This window comes from Nannobrachium achirus (assembly GCF_963921795.1).
Source record: "Nannobrachium achirus genome assembly, chromosome: 2".
NCBI classification, from domain to species: domain Eukaryota; kingdom Metazoa; phylum Chordata; class Actinopteri; order Myctophiformes; family Myctophidae; genus Nannobrachium; species Nannobrachium achirus.
Genome location: NC_137811.1, coordinates 14556086 through 14568585, shown reverse-complemented (window position 1 = coordinate 14568585; position 12500 = coordinate 14556086). Strand labels below are relative to the sequence as shown.

At 43.1% G+C, this 12500-nt stretch overlaps 1 protein-coding gene and 1 long non-coding RNA gene across 2 annotated transcripts in view; one reads left to right on the top strand and one right to left on the bottom strand.

The window, feature by feature from the left end:
* Positions 1–12500, bottom strand: part of kcnn3 (potassium intermediate/small conductance calcium-activated channel, subfamily N, member 3) — a gene marked incomplete at both ends in the record, with an annotated part of 242181 nt that overhangs the window by 30456 nt on the left and 199225 nt on the right. The window lies entirely within an intron of this gene.
* The window catches only part of LOC308302731, a 4823-nt gene continuing 1100 nt past the window's right edge, over positions 8778–12500 (top strand). Inside the window, exons 1-4 of the long non-coding RNA XR_013962957.1 lie at positions 8778–8958; positions 9082–9136; positions 10082–10223; positions 11746–12500. The exon at positions 11746–12500 is cut by the window's right edge and continues 1100 nt beyond it. This is a non-coding gene — a long non-coding RNA (uncharacterized lncRNA). The remainder of the gene's footprint in view (positions 8959–9081; positions 9137–10081; positions 10224–11745) is intronic.

Here is a 12500-nt window from a genome sequence, read left to right as displayed (position 1 = left end):
AAGTTTCAGGGCTACATCTTGACTTTAGCCTGAAACATGACAGTAGCGACCGTCTGTATGACACGACGTCCAGACTCTGAGCGCAACTGTGGTTTTCTGCTGCAAAATCCCCGCTGATTTGTCAGATTGGCTCGTTGTAGTAGCCCTACTGTAGCCGCATCAGTGCTGCTCAGTGCATTCGCTTCCTGACTCCCTGTCCCTAAACTACGGAGTGCACCGAGGCTCATACATGCGCGTTTTACGCGCGTTAATCGCGCGTAAAAAAAGATTACGGCGTTAAAAAATCGACGGTGTTAAAAAATGGTGCGTCAACGCGTTAACTTTAAACACATTGGTCTATTTGTTCACGGCTCGTTGGAGAACCCTTCCCTCATCTTTTCATAATTTATTTGGTCATAATTCTCTGGTCCTCAATTACCCAACAAGTCTCAAACTCAATTTAATATAGGCTTCAGAGGGTCAAAAATATGGAATTCTCAATCTCTGCCAAAATGGACACGCCACTGCTCCAGAAAGTAACCAGTTTGCAGTGATATTTGAATCGAGACACCAAGGCCAGCTGTTGTCTCTCCTGAACCAGCGGGCGTGACGGTCACCATCTGCACTGGTCTGAAGTCTGACCCTCGAGATTTGATGAGACGCAACAAGAGACACAAGCCTGTCCATGGAGAAAAACCTTTCCACTGTAAAGAGAGACCTCAGGACATTAACACATCGGACGCCCACGTGGTTTTGACGTCTTAATTTGCTGGTGCCCATGGCAACGCGTCATTTTACCTACCGGCGAGAGTACTGGCGAGAAAAGTAATCCGAGTAAATGTAATCCGAGTATGTCCTGTTTATTTCGCGAAAATCTTTTCTTTCAGTCAGGACCGTTTTTTATCATTTCTAAGCCACAGTGTTTGTGTTACGGCATGTAGAAGAGGCTGCCGTTTTGAGAAAAAAATGAAAAAAGGAAGAGAATCCGGAGAAAACAGCATTTTTGTGCAGCCGCTAAACAGGAAGTCAACGAGACACACAGCACGTCCGGGTGACGTAATTGCGCGCTGCATGTTGGGAAATGGAGTTTGTTTCATCACCGCGGTAGCCAAGTGCAGTAGCTACAGTACAGTATAGTTTACTGTACAACGCGTCAAACGCGCCGTGGGCCTCCAGCGACATCAAATAAATAGACTTGTAGACACCACGTGGGCATCCGATGTGTTAAGCACCCCCACCCCACTGAGATGCACTCCCTCTTTTCCCACTTTCCCTGCATGCTTTTTGCCCTTGGTGCTTTCTTTTGCTTTTTCCTGCTTGGCCACTGTATCGCTGCTTATATTTTTGTATCATTGCTGTTGGTAGGTTGTTGTTGCTGTAACTCCCACCTGATGTCATGTGGGAGTTCAGACTCATCCAGACCATAATGAATAACTGATAGCTTGCATAACATCTTCAGGCTAGGACTTAAATCTAAGATGTACAGGTCACATCCTCCAAATATGATGACACGACCTTCCACCATGCAACAGCACATCCCCTGCAACCCAAAGGGACCTTTCCCCTTGGTCTCAACCTGCTTCCAGGAAAAGGTATCTGGACTGAAATTCCACAGATCATTGAAGAGCTGGGTCCCGTTCCGGCCACCAAATATGTACAGCTCTCCATTGTAGGCAAAGGCTGAATGACATGAACGTTCCCCTGGGAGAAGCTGTGCAGGAAGTGTCTCCAGCCAGCAGTTGGTCTCTGTGTCAAACACAGCATTGTTGTTTAAGTTCCCCCGGCTCCCCGTGCCCCCAAATACAAACATCTTTGTTCCAATGACGGTGGCAGAGTGACAGTGAGAAGCAGGTAGAGGAGTGCCTCTGGTGTTAATTAAAGACCAGACCATAATGGTGGTGTCCAACTTGTACATGTCATTAGTATATCCAGTCATCTCTGTTTCTCCTCCATACACATAAATTACCTTCTCCAGGACACAGGCTGAGTGGCACCTCCTTGCTTCTGGAATAGACCCAGAAACATTGGGTTTGGACCAGCTGTGGGTGTCAACATCAAAGGCATAAAGCACATTGCAGTAAGTGTAACGTGTCTCTCCTCCCATCTCTCCTCCCCAGATGTAGACAATTTCTTCCACCAGCACAGCTGCGTGGCCATCGCGCCCAGAAGGTACCTCAATGGGACTTTGTCCTCTTCCATTTGTCACCGGGGGCAACTTCCTCCAACGCAAAGACAATGTGTTGAAGATGTGGACTTCAATATGATCACTGTCCTCCAGGTAGTATCCTTCAAATATATACAACTTGTGTCTGACTACCGCAGCAGAATGTTGGTGACTCTTACGTCCTCCTTTCAGATCTAGTGTCCAATGAAACATTTCACATACCAGCAAAACGTGAATCAGTTGTACAAATGTAATAGTTGTTGAATGAATTGAACATTGAACATTTACTTTAATAAAGAAAGGTACATTGGTTGATGTGACGTCATTGGGTCAGTGATGACATAATTATATAGTACTAGAAGCTGGGCCGCCCCCAGCGTCTAGTCGGCGACCTGGCCAACTCGGGAACGATGTAAATAGGGAATGAATGCCCCGCCCTTTAATGCAAACCCCATTATACCTGTCGTCATAGGACCCGTTTTGACCATCTGTTTGCCTGTGTCCATTTATGCCCATATATGGAGATATCTGTTATCTGTCTGTCTGTCAGCGTCCATTTTATGCCCATATATGCCCATATATGGAGATATCTGTCTATTTGTTTCCATTTCACGCCCATATATGAAGATCTCTGAATCTGTCTCAGGCAGATATATGGGCATAAAAGGGACACAGACTGAGATCTCCGTATATGGGCATAAAAGGGACACAGACTGATACAGAGATCTCCATATATGGGCATATGGGCAGATACAGAGATCTCCCTATATGGGCATATATAGACAGATATCTCCGTATATGGGCATAAAAGGGACACAGACTGATACAGAGATCTCCATATATGGGCATATGGGCATAGAATGGACGCAGATAGAGTATATGGGCAAGTATATGTGCAACCTATAACTCCATAGTTTCTCCTTATGCGGGGTTGATTGTTGACATCAGGCTGTTCCGGAGGAAATCGGCACTGACTCATTGTGACATCACTGCAGTGATGACATCATTATGACATTACATAGTACACAAACCACCATTATATATGCGGGGTTGATTGTTGACATCAGGCTGTTCCGGAGGAAATCGGCGCTGACTCATTGTGACATCACTGCAGTGATGACATCATTATGACATTACTCTACTGTACTGCTGTACAGTAATTTGAACTCTGACTAAACTTCAACACAAAACGCATATTCCCTGGTGTGGACATTCATCATTTCTTGTGTGTGGAGTATTTTATTATGATTGGGGAAAACTGTTTATCCATATGGAATATGATCCAAATTCCATCAGCGGATTACACACTCACAGAGATTTTTTGTTGACTCATACTCACAGAGATTTTTTGTTGACTCATGTGGCGTACGTGATGTCAGAGCCTTTTATGAAGTGATGTCACAATGAGTCAGAGCTTACGCCGATTTCCTCCGGAACAGCCTGATGTCAACAATCAGCTCTGCATAAGGAGATTCCGAACGTTTTGCGCCGTTTCGGAAAAAACGCGCGTCGGGTCGGGTCGAGGCCGGGCACTGCACTCCGCGCCGCGGCGGAGAACGTGCGTGCCGAATCTGAAGCCGGTGGGACGAACGGTTCTCGAGATACGCGGATTACATACACGCAGACACGCAGAGACTTCTCGCATTTATAGATAGATTAGGAATGTACTAATCCACCCAGACTAGTGTGTGTGTGTGTGTGTGTGTGTGTGCGCGTGCGTGTGTGTGTGTGTGTGTGTGTGTGTGTGTGTGTGTGTGTGTGTGTGTGTGTGTGTGTGTGTGTGTGTGTGTCTATATATACTATGTTCAGTATACAGTATACTGTACTGTATACTGTATACGACAGTATACTGTACTCAAATAAATTCAAAAACAATGAAGGGAACATATATATAGTTAAGTTAAGTGTCCCACGAAGCTTTGCCAACATGACTTAGTCTGGCTATACAAACTGACCAATGGCCATGCAGTCCGGACAGACTTCGGGGCAAACAGACAAAGCCAGATGTAGGAGGGGTTGACACCGCTCCAAAATAGGCTAAAAGGTTCAACAGTTGTTGACCTTTAAAGTATGGTGATAGGTATCTGACCGACGGCAATGGTGTTTGCGTCATTGTGCACCTGGCGGCCTCCCCTGGTAGAGAGCATACCATTACAGCTCAGTCCTTGTGCAGCCGAGTCAGGTTCCAATCCGACTGGGGGGCTCTGTACCGTACTGCATGTCCTTCTCTCTCTCTCTCTCTCTCTCTCTCTCTCTCTCTCTCTCTCTCTCTCTCTCTCTCTATCTCTCTCTCCCTTTCTCTCCCCTTGTTCCCTGTCTCGCTCTTGCAGTAACTATCCAAATAAAGCATGAAATTGCTTCATTTTGTCCTGAGTAAAAGTAAACTCGTTTTAAGTTCGATGACTCCCATAATTCTGAGACTGTACGGATCAACGTGGTTCCATTTTGTACACTCTCAGAGTCGCAGACCTGCGAGGGTTCATTCGGAACCCCTTCGAGGAGCCCTGGGGGTCCCTGGAACAAATCAAAGGCCGAATGTGGTTGGATTGCTCAATTAAACCGAATGTGAAAAACAAGTGCTCAGGTGCAATCGGCCAAGCCAAAAAGTTGTGTGTATAGCAGACATATCGTTGGCCATGTTAATGAATAAAGTTATGTATTCTGACTACTAATTGAAGTCAAGGCCGAATAGGTCCTGACTACTAATTGAAACCGAGGCCGAATTGGCCCGAATCGCATGAAAGAGGTCTCACAGCACATGGTTGGTTCTACAGACTCCAACTCTTTGCCTACGTTCTTAGCTACTTCCCCTGCCGTTACTGTACATGATGTACAGTTGTACAAAACAACATGTTTCAGTAGAACCGCCGATCCAACCAATAAGCCCATAAAGGGGGACAAGGACTAAGAGATACAGATATCTCCATAAATGGGCACATATGTGTTTTACATCACACTGACATCACATTGACAAGGACTGAGAGATACAGATATCTCTATGGGCACATATCCGTTTTACATCACACTGACATCACACTGACAAGGACTGAGAGATACAGATATCTCCATAACAGATGGTCAAAACGGGTCCTATGACAACAGGTATAATGGGGTTTGCATTAAAAGGTGGGGCATTCATTCCCTATTTACATCATTCCCGAGTATGCCGGTCCCCAAAGGGAAGGGCTGCCAAGCTTCTAGTTTACTTTATTGTAAAGAGTGTAAAATATTGTAATTCCCACAGCCACTTTCAATTCAACCCATTTAGGCCTAGAATTATTGAATGCTTTAGCTATAGAAAAATGGCAGATATACAAGCTCGCAGCGCGGCACTCGGTGCCGCGCTGCGAGCTTGTAGATCTGCTATTTTTGAAAAAGTCCTGACAATGTGTGCAAAGCTTTGAATATATGTATTTTTAAAGCGAACGTTTGTACAGTAACTCAAATTTTGCTTCTGGGTGGTCCCTGGAACTAACTGGGCCCGTGGACAAATTCATATCATTTTGGGGGTCCTTCACATGAAAATGTTTGAGTACCATTGACATAGTAGTCTCTCAAGAACAGACTAACTGAGCTCCATTTAAGTGAAAACGACGATGGCTGGCCAGATTGCTGCAGGGGGTACTCAAGAAAATTCCCCCAAAAAAGACAAATAGAAGTAGGCCTTTAAATCACTGTAACTTATGTTTAATGATGACACTTGGAGAAACGCAGTGGTGTCAGTTCAGCAAAAGCTAAGGTATGGCAACAGGCATGACACATTTATTTTAAGAACTACATTAACATGTTTCCCCCTGTAGCCAAGGTATGGCAGTGCTGGAGAAACATGTTGGGAGCCTGATAGTTGCTAACCTAAATTATGGTACCAGGCAACTGGGATGTGTTTGAATGTTGTCTGAATGTAAGTTATTGACATGAAAACTGGACTGAAATGTCATGGCCACAGTCAGTCAAAATAAATCTGTTCAGGAGACACCGTTTGAAACTCTCACTTCCTTATTTGTGATGTTATATTCTTGAAATGGGGGGTTATCATAGTGTCATATACCACTAGTTATGGTTTTAATTGCAGTTTTATAAGGAAAACGTTGTCGGGTAAAGGGGGTACTTAATTGGATTCAGAAATTTTGGAAAGGCGGTACTCAAGCCAAAAAAGATTGAGAAACACTGCTCTATAACATCTGAAGGATCAGACCCTTCCTCACCCAGGAGTCAGTGAGCCCAGCTCCTCATCCAGACATCATGTCATAGCAAAACTCGACTACCGTAACTCTCTCCTCACTGGCCTCCCGGCATGTGCACTTAAAGGTGATACACCATGCATTTAAAAAGTAGTTATGTCATATTGTTTATGTCCCAAAAACGTTTTTCAAAAGATTTGAGGTTAAATTACCACTTTTTTTGTGTGATGACGTCACAATCGGCAGATGACGTCACAATCGGCAGCAAATCTGGACAGCCTGTTTTGAGAACCCGTGGGATACTTTTAACCTTCGCCTTCTCAAAACCAGAGAAAGACACAACGGTGAGAAATGGGACTTTGTGAGGATAGAAGGTGCTAGTGGGACCCCAAAAAAAGGTTTTAAAATAGGAGAATGGTGTATCACCTTTAAGCCTCTCCAATTAATCCAGAATGCCGCAGCACGACTGGTCTTCAACCAGCCAAAATGTTCACTTCTAAATTCTCCACTCCCTCCACTGGCTCCCCACTGATGCTGGCATTCAAAGCAGCCAAAGGTATGGCACCTCCATACCTTCAGAGCCTGATCGAACCCTGCAACCTTCCACAGGCCTCCCCCACACCCCATTCACTCAGATCAGCGAACAGAGGAGCTGCCTAGGGATGGGACGATAAGCGATATTATCGCCTATAGTGATAAACAATAATCTCACAATAATCATTCGTGGAGATTCAATTTATCGTGATATCGTCCTCCGTCATGCACTGGGTTCAATTCACTTTTTTATTTGCAGAGCGGCACATCCGGTACCACTTAAACCCCCTATACAGTAAAAGGTACTTATAATATACGTACTTGATACAGTCTTTTTTTTCACTCTCTCAAATGTCTTTGCCAAAAATAAGCCGATCGATCTGCTATTTCTTTTTGAAATTGTTCATTTTTTTTGGATTTTTTTCAATTCTTTGGAAAATGTTCCGCCCTAGGATAATGTATTTTGATTATCACGATAATATCGTAAATCACGATTTATTTTGTCACAATAATCGTGATATGACATTTTCATATCGTCCCATCCCTAGAGCTGACAAAACCTTTGCTAAAACACCCAGGACAGCGATCCACTTGTCCCAGACTCTTTGCCCTCCTGGCCTCCAAACTGTGGAATACTCCCTATAGTCAGAAGACTCACCTCTTCAGAGTCCAGATTTAGACTGATGCAGGGACGTGCTGGCCATTGGGAAAAGCGGGACAACTCCCGGACGGCCGGTTCATTCCTGGCCGGCCCAGGCCGGCCATTAGGAAAAAAAATTACATAAAATGTCTGCCTTTGTTCCATTTTGGGGTCTGGGTGGCCAACAAAGTAAATTGTCACTGTCGGGCAGAAACCTCGTATCTCCAAGTGTCAAATTTGTCATTTCTTTTCGCAAAGCAAAGCTGCTTCATCATACAAGGCCGTCGCACAAAAGTAGTGAAAACAGCAGATCTACAAGCACACAACGCCTCGCGGTGCGAGGCGTTGTGTGCTTGTAGATCGGCTGTTTTCACTAGTTTAAATCATTTTAAAAATGATAAATACAAAACAAACGGTTTTGGACATACAAGGTTTAGCAGCAGCGCTATAGAGAGAGATCTCTCTCTATAGCGCGCAATGAGGGCCTCTCCAACTCTTTTTCCCGGGCTGAATCAGGGGCCCAGCACGTCCCTGGACTGATGCCAGGCCTTTTTCGACTTGGCATCCTATTGTACATCGACGCTATAGTGTGTATAGCTTCGATGTACAGATTATTGATGTTTTGGTTTTATTGAATAGGTTCTTGGTTTATATAGGTTTTTAGTTTACTATACTTCTAATTATTTGATGTATTACCTTGTGCTGTCCTTGCTTGTTGTAAATCGCTCTGTATTAAGAACGTCTGCTATATGCCTAAATTGTAAATTCAAGCATAGTGAGTTCTACATTTAAATTAATTCAAATGCCAGCAATGCATTGATATTAAACAAAGAAAATGTGCCATTGTGCTTTTGAATATGTACTTAAAGGGGAGCTCCGGTCGTTTTCAAGGGCTTTTGTAATCCCATAATATGATATTCGAACTTGGAAAACAAAAAAGAATTTTATTTTGGATGTACATTTACATTTTTTTGGAAACGCGAAGCTATGACCTCACTTCCTACAGCACCTCCTACAGCACCCATAATCCTTTGCGCAAGCAGCGCTTGGAGAGAGACGAGAGCCAAAGCTAAGCTAACAGCGTAACCATGATAACATCCTCGCTGCGTTGCTGTTTTAGTTTGTTTGTGCTGTTGCTGTTGGTTGGAAGTCACGTAGTAAGAAGATGGGATGTTATGACCGCAGAGATGCTGAGCAGTTGTAGAAGTTTTGAAACGTGTGCAACTGTGTCGGTGAAACAACATGACATTGTTGTTTTACCGTGGTGTGATGATTGAATGAAGCCGAGCGACGGAGCGAGCCCCGGGTGCTGCTGCACAGAGATGTAATGGCAGGATTGATGGACACAATGCAAAGCTAAGAAAACAAAGACCACAATAAAGGAGAACGCGGTTCCATCTGTATTCCCCCAAATACGGTGAATGGACAACTGCTGCCTTGTAAAAAGAAGCAGAACATAGGTATGTACTGTATGTTTGGAATTAAAATGCCACTCTACGAAACATAATGTATAATGTACAAGCAAAGGTTGCAACTTGATTCATGTTTGTAACACTTATTGTGTTGTCATCTCTTGTCTTTAGAATCATCCATCTAATGGGTGGAGAGGCTTCATATCAAGGTGTATTCTTTCAAGAGGTAGGACTACCTTTAGGCTATTGTTATTGCTAGCGATGCTACTCTTTAGCCTGTAACAGCATTGCGGTTCCAACATTAATGTAAATGTGCGGGGCACCCACAAGTGGTGAGATAAAAGTCAACAGAGGGGACTGTATTATAATGTATATGAATCGACAAACAACCCCTCCCCCAGTGGCTGCACAGTAATTATGATGTAACGTGAGCTATAATAAATGATGATGATGATGACAATACCCTCTGATTCCTAGTGTAGGCAACCAAACGTTGGGTACTTACAACTGTGAAGTGTGTGAATCACTAGAATATATTTTATTCAGACAAACTCATAAACAAACTGAATCCACATAACTCCACTAAAACACATAGCAGTACTGTAACACTCCCCTTCCCTCATTGACCATACATGAAGCTAGATCGCATTGTTTTTTGTTTTTTTTACTGATTAGGTGCGTGGTCTAAATGTTATTGTTTTTCTAGATTGATATTCCTATGCATTTGTTATATTGTTGTTGATGTACTGACATTATCCTATTATATTGATATATTACCTGCTTATTGTAAATCGCTTTGGATTAAAATCTGCTAAATGCCTGAATTGTAATCATCCAGCACTTTTGCCAGTTACTTTTTATTCTTTTGTACTACACTGTAGTATAAAGTAGGGTTTAAACTTACAAACAAAAAACTGTTTAAATATGGAGATAAGAGGTTTGTGCCCGAGAGCAACCCCCCAACATTACTTGAAAGAAGGTAAAATGCAGTGTTACTGTTGTTAGCTTATAGATCTGTTCTTTTTTTAGCAAACTGGTTTAGGATTCTCATTATTGCATGGTGTGATTACTAGAAATGGGGTAAAAGCTATGGCAACATTTTGAAATGTCATTGTAAAAAATCTGTTTACCCTGAAACTTTTTTCCTCCTCTTTGTCTATAATTGCATAAGGTGCTGACACATCACATAATCCACCGTCCAAGATGATGTCCATAGCAGTCATGCGGGAAGACAGCGGTACAACTGTCTACATCGCCCTTTGAATGAAGAGATCAGGCATTGACACTAAGGCTTGCACACCTGCCCCCGGCAGGTAAATAAAACGTCAGGGCAGGTGAAGTTGGCTTTCAGGTTGCCCGACAGGGCAAGTGCGCTCATTTGAGAGGGGACACAAATGTCTATAAACACAACACGAGATATCTGTCTAAACACCTGAACGTGGCCAGTGCGCTGTGTCTTCTGGTCTGTGGAATGTAAAATAAGAGCACTATTTACCTATAATGTGCTGTTTTTACTGTTGCTACATTAAAAAATATAAAATAACAAGTGTGAAACCATAGACATATTCAATCATAGCTAAAGTATTTGGTATTTGGATTCGGAGGTATTGAGGTATGACATTTTATCGCACAGCCCCAGAAAGTAAAGAAATAAGTGTTAAATTGCGGTAATTAAAATCGTACCTATCATTTTATAATGGACGATTTACTTTTCGGGCAAGTGGGCATTACCTTCGGGCAAGTAGAACATGACCTGTACTTGCCCGATGGGCAAGTGCCTCTGAGACCTTAGTGTCAACCCCTGGAGATGCCGTAGAAGAAGCAGCTTACTAGGAACTCCCAGGAATATTATTTACTCTCTCGATTCATACAGCAATGTGATCTAATTTTTCAATATTAGACTACTCTAAAGCCTCTTTCAACTCTAATGTTGCCTTGCCTGCTCTGTACACTAAGTCATGAGCTTGTTATTTTAATAAGTCAAATTGGGAAATAAAATAAAAGTGTGAGAATAATTTTCCAATTCCTAGGGAGAAAAATAATCATTTACAAGAATCGTGCAGCCCTTCTGCAGATATAAGTGTCTGCTAAATTTCTAAATTAGATCAGCTAACACAGGGAACATGTCAGAACCCTAAAACATCCGGGACAACCATGTCCTAGCTCTGGTCCAGAGTGTCAGCGATTCTCACTGACACTCTGACAAGCGGCTGACTCAAAGACTAGACCAGGATTTCTATACCCCTACGAGGGCTCAACTTAGGTCAATAAACTAAACTACTTTACTACTCACTTAACCAAAGGTAGTTTTGTGTTGTTGAAAGTCTATTCTCCACGGTGGGAAGCCTCTCAACCCCACCCACTCTGTAAAATACATTATTTTTGTGATGAAATAAAACGCATCCAACTCTGACCGCCGCTTATTTCCAGGTTGTCTGCGGTGGCTTGACGTGGATGCATTTTATTTCATGACAAAAATAATGTATTTTACAGAGTGGGTGGGGTGCTGAGAGGTTTCCCACCGAGGAGAATAGACTTTCAACAACGCAAAACTACCTTTGGTTAGGTGAGTAGCAAAGTAGTTTAGTTTATTTTGACTGAAGTTGAGCCCTCAAACAAGAAATCCTTGTCTAGTCTTTGAGTCACCCGCCTGTCAGAGCATCAGTGAGAATCGCTGACGCTCTGGACCAGAACTACACGTCCCAGACTCTTCTCACTTCTGGCTCCCAAACTGTAGAACGAACTTGCACCTCAGTCTTCCTTTTTCAATTATATTTATTGTATCCTCACCTGTATTACGTGATGTGCATGTTGTTTACATTTATGTTCATACAGGTGCTGTTGAAGCCTTCCACAGTGCTCAAATGCATGCGATTCTGCGCTTCCTGTCCTACATCGCAGTCCTGTCTACATCGCCTTCAGAAGAGATGCGGAAGAAGTGGAACTTACAGTTCCAACCTGGCAGCACACACAATCTTGATGCATACATCGAAATGATCTTGTTTAAAAAATATTAGACTACTAACACTACTCTAACCCCTCTTGCAAATTTAGTTTTGCCTCTGTTGAGAATTGATAGAATGTCATTTGATGGCCGGAGAGTATTGTGAGCTTGTTATTGAAATAAGTCAAATTGGGAAACAAGATGAGAATAGTGTGAGAATAATTGTTCCAATTCGTAGGACTAGGGAGCAAAATAATTATACTTTATCAAGAAGCGTGCCCTTCTGCAGACTAAGTTTCTGCTAAATTATATCAGCTAACAAGGAAGCTGTTCAAACCTTCCCTAATCCATCCAGGACAACGCTCCACAGGTCCTAGCTCTGGTCCATAGCGTTAATGGAGTTCTCCCTAACGTTATGTTCCTCTACCTTCCGCTCCGGCTTGGCAAAACTGGAAAGCCGTCTCGTCTGGTCCCAAAATAACAAAAACTGTTTCGCCCCTCACCAAACCAAAGGTATCAGTGGGGAGTGAAAGTTTACTCTCCTTGGTAGACGCAGTCTGGGCCCCCACCACGCACACTTAATACATTTCAAGGGTGAAATGATGAATATTCCACCGGATGGAGACACTCTTTATGGTTCCAACGT